A 10057-nucleotide genomic window follows, 5' to 3' on the forward strand; every position below is an offset into this window, starting at 1 on the left:
CAACTACAGTTGTAAATAATAATAATAATAATAATAATATAATAATAATAATATATATCAGAGAGAGAGAGAGAGAGAGAGAGAGAGAGAGAGAGAGAGAGAGAGAGAGAGAGAGACATATTTTCCGACAATCCCTTCAGAGTTGACCCAAGATTAAGCGATAAACAAACCCACTATCGCCTGTTCTTTAATCTCTCTCTCTCTCTCTCTCTCTCTCTCTCTCTCTCTCTCCACAAAATCGAAACCCACGAGAGACGAAAGGAAATTAACACTTGATCGTTCGGAAGGGGGAGAGGGGGAGAGGGGAGGGGAGGAGAGGGAGAGGAGAGGGTGAGGACACAACTAAATCAACACTAGATTGTACACTCGAGAAGGGGAGAGGGGGGGGAGGGGGATTTAAGAGGGAAGGGGAGGACATCTCTGCTAAGAGAGAGAGAGAGAGAGAGAGAGAGAGAGAGAGAGAGAGAGAGAGAGAGAGAGAGAGAGAGAAAACAGCAATTCCGTTAAAGTTTACTTTATATATTCGTAAATGTCGACGTTCTCTCTCTCTCTCTCTCTCTCTCTCTCTCTCTCTCTCATATACGCAAGTTTTTAGAACGTATATATAAAACTATGATGTGTAATCAAATCTCTCTCTCTCTCTTTCTCTCTCTCTCTCTCATACGCACGATTTTAGAACGTATATAAAACAATGATCTGTGTAACCAACTCTCTCTCTCTCTCTCTCTCTCTCTCTCTCTCTCTCTCTCTCTCTCTCTCTCTCTCTCTCTCTCTCTCTCTACACTGACGCTTTGGTAAGCTAATTTATCACTCATTCGTTTTATTTCAATAAATATTAAATATTATAGAAACAAAAACTCAAAAATGTCATAAATGAATTTGACTTTTTAACACCGATATAAAATCGTCAATCAGAGAGAAAGTTGAAGTGAAGTGTTTTTGAAGTGATGTGGGGAAAGTGAAGTAGAGAAAGTGAAGTGTGGTGAAGTGGAAATAGTAAAGTGTGTCGAAGTGGAGAAAGTGAAGTGGAGAAAGTGAGGTGTGGTGAAGTAGAGAAAGTGAAGTGTGGTGAAGTGGGAAAAGTGAAGTGTTTTGACGTAGAGAAAGTGAAGCGTGTGAAGTGGAAAAAGTGAAGTGTAGTGAAGTAAAGTGGAGACAGTGAAGCGTGGTGAAATCTCTCTCTCTCTCTCTCTCTCATTAAACAAAGACAAAATACAAAATATATAAGATGAGAGGCAGAAAGTTAAGACTGAAATGTATCCCGGGATTAGGGGGCGAGGGGGGGGAGGGGGGGATACCACTGAACAAGGACCAGACCGTAGCCACCGAAATAGGGGAGATGGGGAGATGGGGGGGGGCCGTTAATCCCCTTGGGGAGTTGACCCAAGAGTAAGGGAACAAACGTAGCCATTTATCGACTTCGAGAGAGAAAGAGAGAGAGAGAGAGAGAGAGAGAGAGAGAGAGAGAGAGAGAGAGAGAGAGAAGAAGTAAAAAAAAAAAAAAAAAAAAAAATACCGTTATGGCAAGAGCGACAGGTTGGGGGAGGGGGGGGGTGGATATCTGTCGGGCTTTAGGGGGGGGGAGGATTAGCTGGGAGGGTTGGGGGGATTGGTATCTGTGGGGTATAATGGCGGGGGAGGCCTGCCGGAAAGCTAACCGTGGGGGGGGGGATGTCCCCCCCTGGGCTAAAGCCCTAAATTGTTTTCAAACCTTGGCTCTCTCTCTCTCTCTCTCTCTCTCTCAATACAAAACATTCTATAAAACCTTAGAGGGAGCTTTGAGGTAACGTAGGAGGGAGAGAGAGAGAGGGGGAGGGAGGAGATTAGTGTGTGTAGGGGGGGGGGGGGGCAGGGCCCTAATGGCAAAATGACCCCCCAAATGTGCCCTACTCTATACATTCAAAATGGCCGCCGGTAAGATTAACCACGTGGTTCGGAACGAACCACTCGGGCTTCCTCAAAGTATACAGTATGCATATATACATATATCAATGTATGTATATGTATGATAAAATAAAGCCATTTAATACATTACCATCCTACACACCGGGGGTTTGAGCCGAGGAGGAACATCATCCTTCCACCACCACAGGGGGACCATCCTAAACACCGGGGGTTTGAGCCGAGGAGGAACATCATCCTTCCACCACAGTCTAGGGATGTACTGACGGATCCCCCCTCCTGGTCCCCCACCCACGCTACAGACCATCTCTCTCTCTCTCTCTCTCTCTCTCTCTCTCTCTCTCTCTCTCCTCCCCCAACCATACACCCGCCCCAGGGGCATAACGAATGCGTTTTTTAATTAGAATTTATTATACATCATTTCAACTTGAAATTTTATTCCTGATCAGGGCTGTTTTGCTGTGTTTATTTGTCTGATTACAGCACTGCTGCACAGTGGGCCTATTCAGTATATTACCAAGCCCCCCAACTCTAAGAGTAGGTCCTTCCCTCCACGCCCCCCCCCCTTCCATCTACGAGTCAAATTCCCCCCCGGATTTAAAGGAATGAATTAGCGAATCGTGTTTAAGAGAATGTATAACGAATATAATTAGAGAATTTTTAACTTTTCCCCGGGGCTCGCGCCCCCCAGATTGGGAGCCACTGGTATGTACGTATTTTCCTATAATGTATTGCGATGTTAACTCCTTCTGAAGTATACATTATGTATAAAAATCTCATTGTATGTATAGAATCTTTCTATGATGAAATGAATAGTTATACATTTTTCTCAGTATATAAGTTTATTTAATAGCAATTTTTAATGGGATGAAGTATATTGAATCTCTCTCTCTCTCTCCACTCTCTCTCTCTCTCTCTCTCTCTCTCTCTCTCTCTCTCTCTCTCTCTCCTCGACCGAGGAAATGCATAACGAATTGAATAACCTTTACCAAAGTGTCTTCAAACTTTAATGAAAGATAAAATATATGAAAGATACTTTCACTGTACCTCCTGTTACTTAACCCTTCAAACCTTTTACCGTCAATTCCCGTTTCAGCCCTGACTGACCTCAAAGGCCCCAGGGGTTGGCCGTTGGCCTAAATACGTTTTTATCTCTTTATTTATTCATTTATTCTTTTTCTGTAATTCCTGTGACCTTCTAATGAACGCCATTATATCATTCTCTGGGAGCTTCAATTTCGAGTCAGTGGCCCCCCCCTTGTGGGGGGCGGAGGGGGAGGGGGCTTGTTCCATATATGAATAGGGTTCGTCTTCTGAATAATAATAATAATAATAATAATAATAATATGGCAAAAAATCGTTGGGAAAAGTATCATAGATTGGACTGAGATGAATTTTGTATTTCGCATTATTATTATTATTATTATTATTATTATTATTATTATTATTATTATTATTATTATTACTGCAGCCATTGAAGACATTATTGAGCCTTTAGGCCTACGAATGTGTTTTGGAAGGGGGGTCCTTTGTAGGTGTAGGGGTTTGTGGGGGGGGGGGGCGGTGTTTGGTGGCTCAGTGACCTCCCCCTCACCACAACCCCATAACGTCCCCCCCTCCAAAACCCCCACCCCTACATTTTGTTCTTGTCCAATTCGAGAGAGAGAGAGAGAGAGAGAGAGAGAGAGAGAGAGAGAGAGAGAGAGAGAGAGAGAGAGAGTATTTCAAAACCTGGGATTCGAATTTTGAAATTTCGAATCTAAATTTTGGGGGGAGGGGCCCCACAGTCCCTACCCTCCACCAACCAACCATCACAAACATATAACCTTAACAGTGCAACACCTCTCTCTCTCTCTCTCTCTCTCTCTCTCTCTCGCGAATTAAAGGATGAAATGTAGGCGAGAGAAGTGTTTTACCAACATTCAGTAATCAGTAGAAAACATCACTGGACAAGTTTGGACTAAATTTTATACTGAAATAAAAACAGTGATTTGATTCGTATCCATCACCCTAAGTCTTCATAAAGAAAAAGTATGAAAAGGATTTAAAACACGATTTAATTGAAATCCATCAGTAAAAAAAAAAAGGATTTTTTGAGAGACGCCAGGATTTTCTTACAATGAATCGTGTCTACAAAAATAAAAGTTTATTAAATTTTTATTTTCACTTTATACTTTTTTTTTTAGTTTTGACAGAAGTTGTATATAACCGATGTGTGATTGCAGTTAACGACATTGATGTCCGTGCTAAATTAACACTCGGTCGTCTGCTTCGGAAGGGGGAGGGGGAAGGAGGGGGAGGGAGGAAGGGAGAGGGGTGAAATTTCGAGTCCAGGGGGCGTCAAGCTAAATAAAAGCGTCTGTGAATATATGTGTGTATGTGACTGACATCATCCCTTGGACAATGGCATGAATAACTCTCTCTCTCTCTCACCCCTTCCGTGGTGAGAGAGAGAGAGAGAGAGAGAGAGAGAGAGAGAGAGAGAGGGGGGGGTACAAGAAGTAGTTCAAACGTCCGATGTCTAAAAATGCCTGAATTTACTTTATATTTCTGATTCATGCCTCTTCCTTACTTTATCAATATTCCCCTTCGTCCTCTTATCTGTTTCCTATAGCTCCTCCTTCTCCTCCTCCTCCCCCTCCTCCTCCCCCTCCTCCCCCTCTCGTTGCAGTCTCGAAACGAGGAAATGAGAAAGATATAAGAAAGAAAAAAAAAGATTCTCTAACACTCAGCGTCACCCCCATCGGTCGTTCAACTCTTACGTCAGATTTGAAAAAACGTTCGACTTTTGAACGTTCCAGTTCAAAAACGTTCGTCTCTGCCTCACGTTCTTAAGTTCCCCTGAATCCTATTGAACGTCGGAAGGTTCCATCAATCCTTAGGATGTATAGTTTTTTAAATAGATTGAGTCGTTATGTATAAAAAAACCAAAAAAAAAAAAAACATTTTTAGACTCGTCAAGAGCTTCGTGCGAAATGACTTGTGGTCTCAAGGGAGGGCGTCTCTCTGTCTCTCTCTCTCTCTTTCTCTCTCTCTCTCTCTCTCACACACACACACACAGGTATAGTGGTCAGTCTAAAGACGGATATTTATATATATAAAAATGTTTAAGCTCAGACAAGTGATATGGCGTCCGAAGCCTTAATTAAGTGCAACATTTGCTTTGCAAATCGACTTATTTTTTTCAATTTCAGCGAAGACCAGGAATGATCTTTTGACATGAGGAAACGAAAATGATATAATAATAATAATAATAATAATAATAATAATAATAATGATAATAATAATAATAATGATAATAATAATAATAAATTTGTCTCAGTGAAGCTGTTGATTTGATCGGTCTAGGCCTATGGTGAAATGTGTCGAATTATTACAACGCCTCGTGTGGAGAGAGAGAGAGAGAGAGAGAGAGAGAGAGAGAGAGAGAGAGAGAGAGAGAGAAAGAAGGGGGGTTTGTTCCTTTAGCCTGATATTTACTTGAAGAATAATATTGGCATGGTTGTCGAGAGAGAGAGAGAGAGAGAGAGAGAGAGCCATTTAGTAACTGAAAGTAAATTTTTGAATTCCTTGTCTATGACGTTCTCTCTCTCTCTCTCTCTCTCTCTCTCTCTCTCTCTCTCTCTCTCTCTCTCTCTCTCTCTCTCCCCCGACTTCAACTTAACCGAAGTGGTGATCCTGGCACTTGCTGTAAGTGCAGGTGGTGGGGGATAAAGCTACTCGCACTTAATATAAGTGCTAATGACTATTAAATAGGAGGGGTTGCCTTGTGCTGCGGTTTGTAGACTACATTCGAAGACGAAGTCAAAGCCAATCCAGCAATCTGAACGAGAGAACCGGTTACGACGAGCTGCGGTGGATTTTAATTTTGAACATTCTCGAAGCCTTCCCCCCACCCCCACACCCCCCACACCCCAATATTATGATCGAAATAATTCTCTCTCTCTCTCTCTCTCTCTCTCTCTCTCTCACTAACAACGTTTAAAGGGACCATTACATAAATACTTTTTTTACAATACTGCAAATGAAATTAACTAATGTGGATTCTAAATTTGGAGCATCAAGATGAAAGCAAAAGTACGAGAGAGAGAGAGAGAGAGAGAGAGAGAGAGAGAGAGAGAGAGAGAGAGAGAGAGAATATCAAGGAACTGGACGCAAAATTGGCTACTTGGCTATTACAACTCCTTTTTGCTTGTTTTATGAATATATGTCCTGGGTTTGTTTATATATATATATATATATATATATATATATATATATATATATATATATATATATATATATATATATATATATATCAAGTGAAGGGGGCAGCATGTATTAGACTCACCTCTTTGAAATTTACTTCTTATTTAAATTTTCTAAGAACTGTTTTCGAAGATCCAATGCTTCCTTGTCATCGGCATTGGATTTCATTCTTGAATGCAGCTTAATCATCTCTTTTGAAGGGTCTAGATTTTCTCCTTTTGACTGAAATGAAAGTTTTGCGTGAAGGAGACCAAGTAGATCGTCTTTTATCCATTTCAGTCGACTAAATGGCCTTTCGACTGAAGCATTCGAAAAAGGAAATGACATCAACGTACCCATTAATTTCACAAGATGTGGGTATGAACGTCTTCCGGCAGAATTTCTGGCAGCAAAAATTAAGTTGATGCAGGAGAGGAAGCTCGCTTTGAAACAATGTATTAAATGATACTAATCTTCCTAGGTTAAAAGAAAGGAATTCTAGATATGCTTGCGTGAACTTGATATGAGGATTTTTTCACGATGCTATCGTGAGTGTGTGTGGGGTCTTCAATGGCCACTTGTGTAAAATACAGTTTTAAGGGTTCGAACTGCTGTAATATTCGGTCCACCCACATTTTCATTGATAGCCATCGTGTTCGTCCTGCTCGAAGAGTGCTGTGTTTTTCTTCAATCCTTTTGGATGACAAACTAAAATGAGAATAAACATTTCTGCATAAATCTTCCAGTGATTTTGGAAGCTTCAGTGAAGCATAAGACGCACTTAAGTGTATTAAGTGACGTGAGCATTTAACAGTTATAATCCATGGGCAGTCTTTAGTCAATAGTTGTGATACTGAATGATGTTTTCCAAACATCACATTGCACGTGTCAGCACAGAATCCTATCACGTTCTCCATAGGGATTTTTCTTTCATTCATGCAGTCTCGAATTTTACCATATATGGTATCAGCTTTACCATTGGGAATCTCAATAAGATCAATAAAGATGAAAATCATTTTAAACATCTCTATATCAAAGTATGTCCCCCATCAGTGCCAGTTGAGATGTGGTGGATTTATCGGTTGTTTCATCGATAATGAGGGAAATTTTTTTGGGCTGTAATTGCTCTATTCCCTCTTGCATGAAGTAAAATCCAAGCACTTGCCGTATGGTATTAGTAGCTTTCTGTTTACCAAGTGTAATTTTCTTTAGGACATTATCTGTTCAAGCCGACGAACATCTTCAATCCCTCCCCCGTGGGTCCGCCGGGGGAGATGAATTCATATTCATCGTCATTTCATTTCCGTCAACGCAGAGGACATCTTTCTCACTCTACCGACCCTGTTCGCTTCTCGTGTGTCTGTTCGTATGAGTTGTCCGTCTGTCACGTTGCTGGGTATTCCCCACCCCACCCCCTCCCCCGATCCCCCCCCCCCGCAGGGTGTTTGTTCTTCCATTATAAATTTCTTCTGATTTTTAGTCGTTTATTTTATGGTGAAAGATTTCGTAAGACATATGTTTCAGATTTGCCTATTTTGGGGGGACTTTTTTGGTCGTCTAGAGCCCCCCCCCAAGCCCCCCACCTCCCCCCACAACACCAATACCAAATCCAGCATTACCCCCACCCCCACCCCCGCCTCCGAGAGAGAGAGAGAGAGAGAGAGAGAGAGAGATTACAAGCAGTAGTTCAGTCGTCTGATGCCAACATATGCCTGAGTTTATCTTTCCGAATTATGCCATTTCCCCCTCCTTTATCTCTCTCTCTCTCTCTCTCTCTCTCTCTCTCTCTCTCTCTCTCTCTCACCCCTACCCCTGCGTTATCGCTTCCCTAGTAAAGGGGGGTGGGGGGAATACACATTGCGACACCAAGGAACGTGACGTAAACTACTTGCTTTCTTAACTTGCTTGCATGCTTTTTGCTTGCTTTGATTGCTTGCTTTGCTTGCTTGCTGTGCTTGCTTGCTTTGCTTGCCTGCTTGATTTGCTTGCACGCTTGCTTGCTTGCTTTGATTGCTTGCTTTGCTTGCTTGCTGTGCTTGCTTGCTTTGCTTGCCTGCTTGATTTGCTTGCACGCTTGCTTGCTTGCTTTGATTGCTTGCTTGCTTGCTTTGACTGCTTGCTTGCTTTGCTTGATTTGCTTGCACGCTTGCTTGCTTTGCTTTAATTGCTTTGCTTGCTTGCTTTGATTGCTTGCTTGCTTGCGTTACTTGCTTGCTTTGCTTTACTTGCTTTGCTTGCTTGCTTTGATTGCTTGCTTGCTTGCTTTGACTGCTTGCTTGCTTGCGTTACTTGCTTGCTTTGCTTTACTTGCTTTGCTTGCTTGCTTTGATTGCTTGCTTGCTTGCTTTGACTGCTTGCTTGCTTGCGTTACTTGCTTGCTTTGCTTGCTTGCTTTGATTGCTTGCTTGCTTGCTTTGATTTCTTGCTTGCTTGCTTTGCCTTGCTTGCTTGCTTGCTTGCTTGCTTGCTTGCTTGGCAGTTAAGACGAACCACACGCCTCAGCAATAACGACGCGTGTCAAAAATATAGAACGGAAAGATTCCTTAACGCAATCCCGATTACGTATGTATACACACGTACGCACACACATGTGTACGTACGTATGTATGTATGTATGTATGTATGTATGTATGTATGTATGTATGTATGTATGTATGTATGAATGAATGTATAAATATCAAAGAACGCCATGTATATATTTACGGTTCATCGGGAGACAATGATGAATCTTTCTTGAGAGTCACGAGAGACGAAATATGGCTGACAATGAATAATAATAATGATAATAATAATAATAATAATAATGATAATAATAATAATAATAATAATAATAATGATTTTGTCTCAGTGAAGCTGTTGATTTGATCAGTCTAAGCCTATGGTGAAATGTGTCGAATTATTACAACGCCTCGTGTGGAGAGAGAGAGAGAGAGAGAGAGAGAGAGAGAGAGAGGTTACAAGTCGTTCATGAAACGGTTAACGTCTATCTCGAATTTGAAAAGCGTTCGACTCTTATTATTAAAAATGTTTTTCAGTCCGAAAACGTTCGTCTGCCTGAACGTTTTCACGTTCAACTGAGTGATATTTTTATACTATAAGTTTCCGTCAACCTTAAACGGGCATAAATTTATTCGATATATATGAAAAACGCCCCCCCCCCCAAAAAAAATAGACTCGTCAAAATCTAACCTCATGGCCGTCGGTCTTAAGAGAGGATTTATATTCTCTCTCTCTCTCTCTCTCTCTCTCTCTCTCTCTCTCTCTCTCTCTCTCTCTCTCACTACTATGTAAGCCTAGGCTGATACTCACTCTTGGTCGAAATTCCCGGGAATACACCGCTGGAATGACGACTTGGAATCGTTGGGGAATAAGATGCTATAATGTGATTCTGTTGATAACCAAATGCACATTAGGTCGAAGATCTCATTGGAAATTGTGAGATAAACGCCCTCTCTCTCTCTCTCCCTCTCTCTCTCTCCCAATTTGTGGTAAGGTTCTCTCTCTCTCTCTCTCAATTCGTGGTAAGGTTCTCTCTCTCTCTCTCTCTCTCAATTCGTGGTAAGGTTCTCTCTCTCTCTCTCTCAATTCGTGGTAAGGTTCTCTCTCTCTCTCTCTCCCAATTCGTGGTAAGGTTCTCTCTCTCTCTCTCTCTCTCAATTCGTGGTAAGGTTCTCTCTCTCTCTCTCTCTCTCAATTCGTGGTAAGGTTCTCTCTCTCTCTCTCTCTCAATTCGTGGTAAGGTTCTCTCTCTCTCTCTCTCTCTCTCAATTCGTGGTAAGGTTCTCTCTCTCTCTCTTTTCGTGGTAAGGTTCTCTCTCTCTCTCTCTCTCTCAATTCGTGGTAAGGTTCTCTCTCTCTCTCTCTCTCTCTTTTCGTGGTAAGGTTCTCTCTCTCTCTCTCTCTCTCTCTCTCTCTCTCTCAATTCGTG

Source organism: Macrobrachium rosenbergii, unplaced genomic scaffold (assembly GCF_040412425.1).
Source record: "Macrobrachium rosenbergii isolate ZJJX-2024 unplaced genomic scaffold, ASM4041242v1 60, whole genome shotgun sequence".
In the NCBI taxonomy this organism is placed as follows: domain Eukaryota; kingdom Metazoa; phylum Arthropoda; class Malacostraca; order Decapoda; family Palaemonidae; genus Macrobrachium; species Macrobrachium rosenbergii.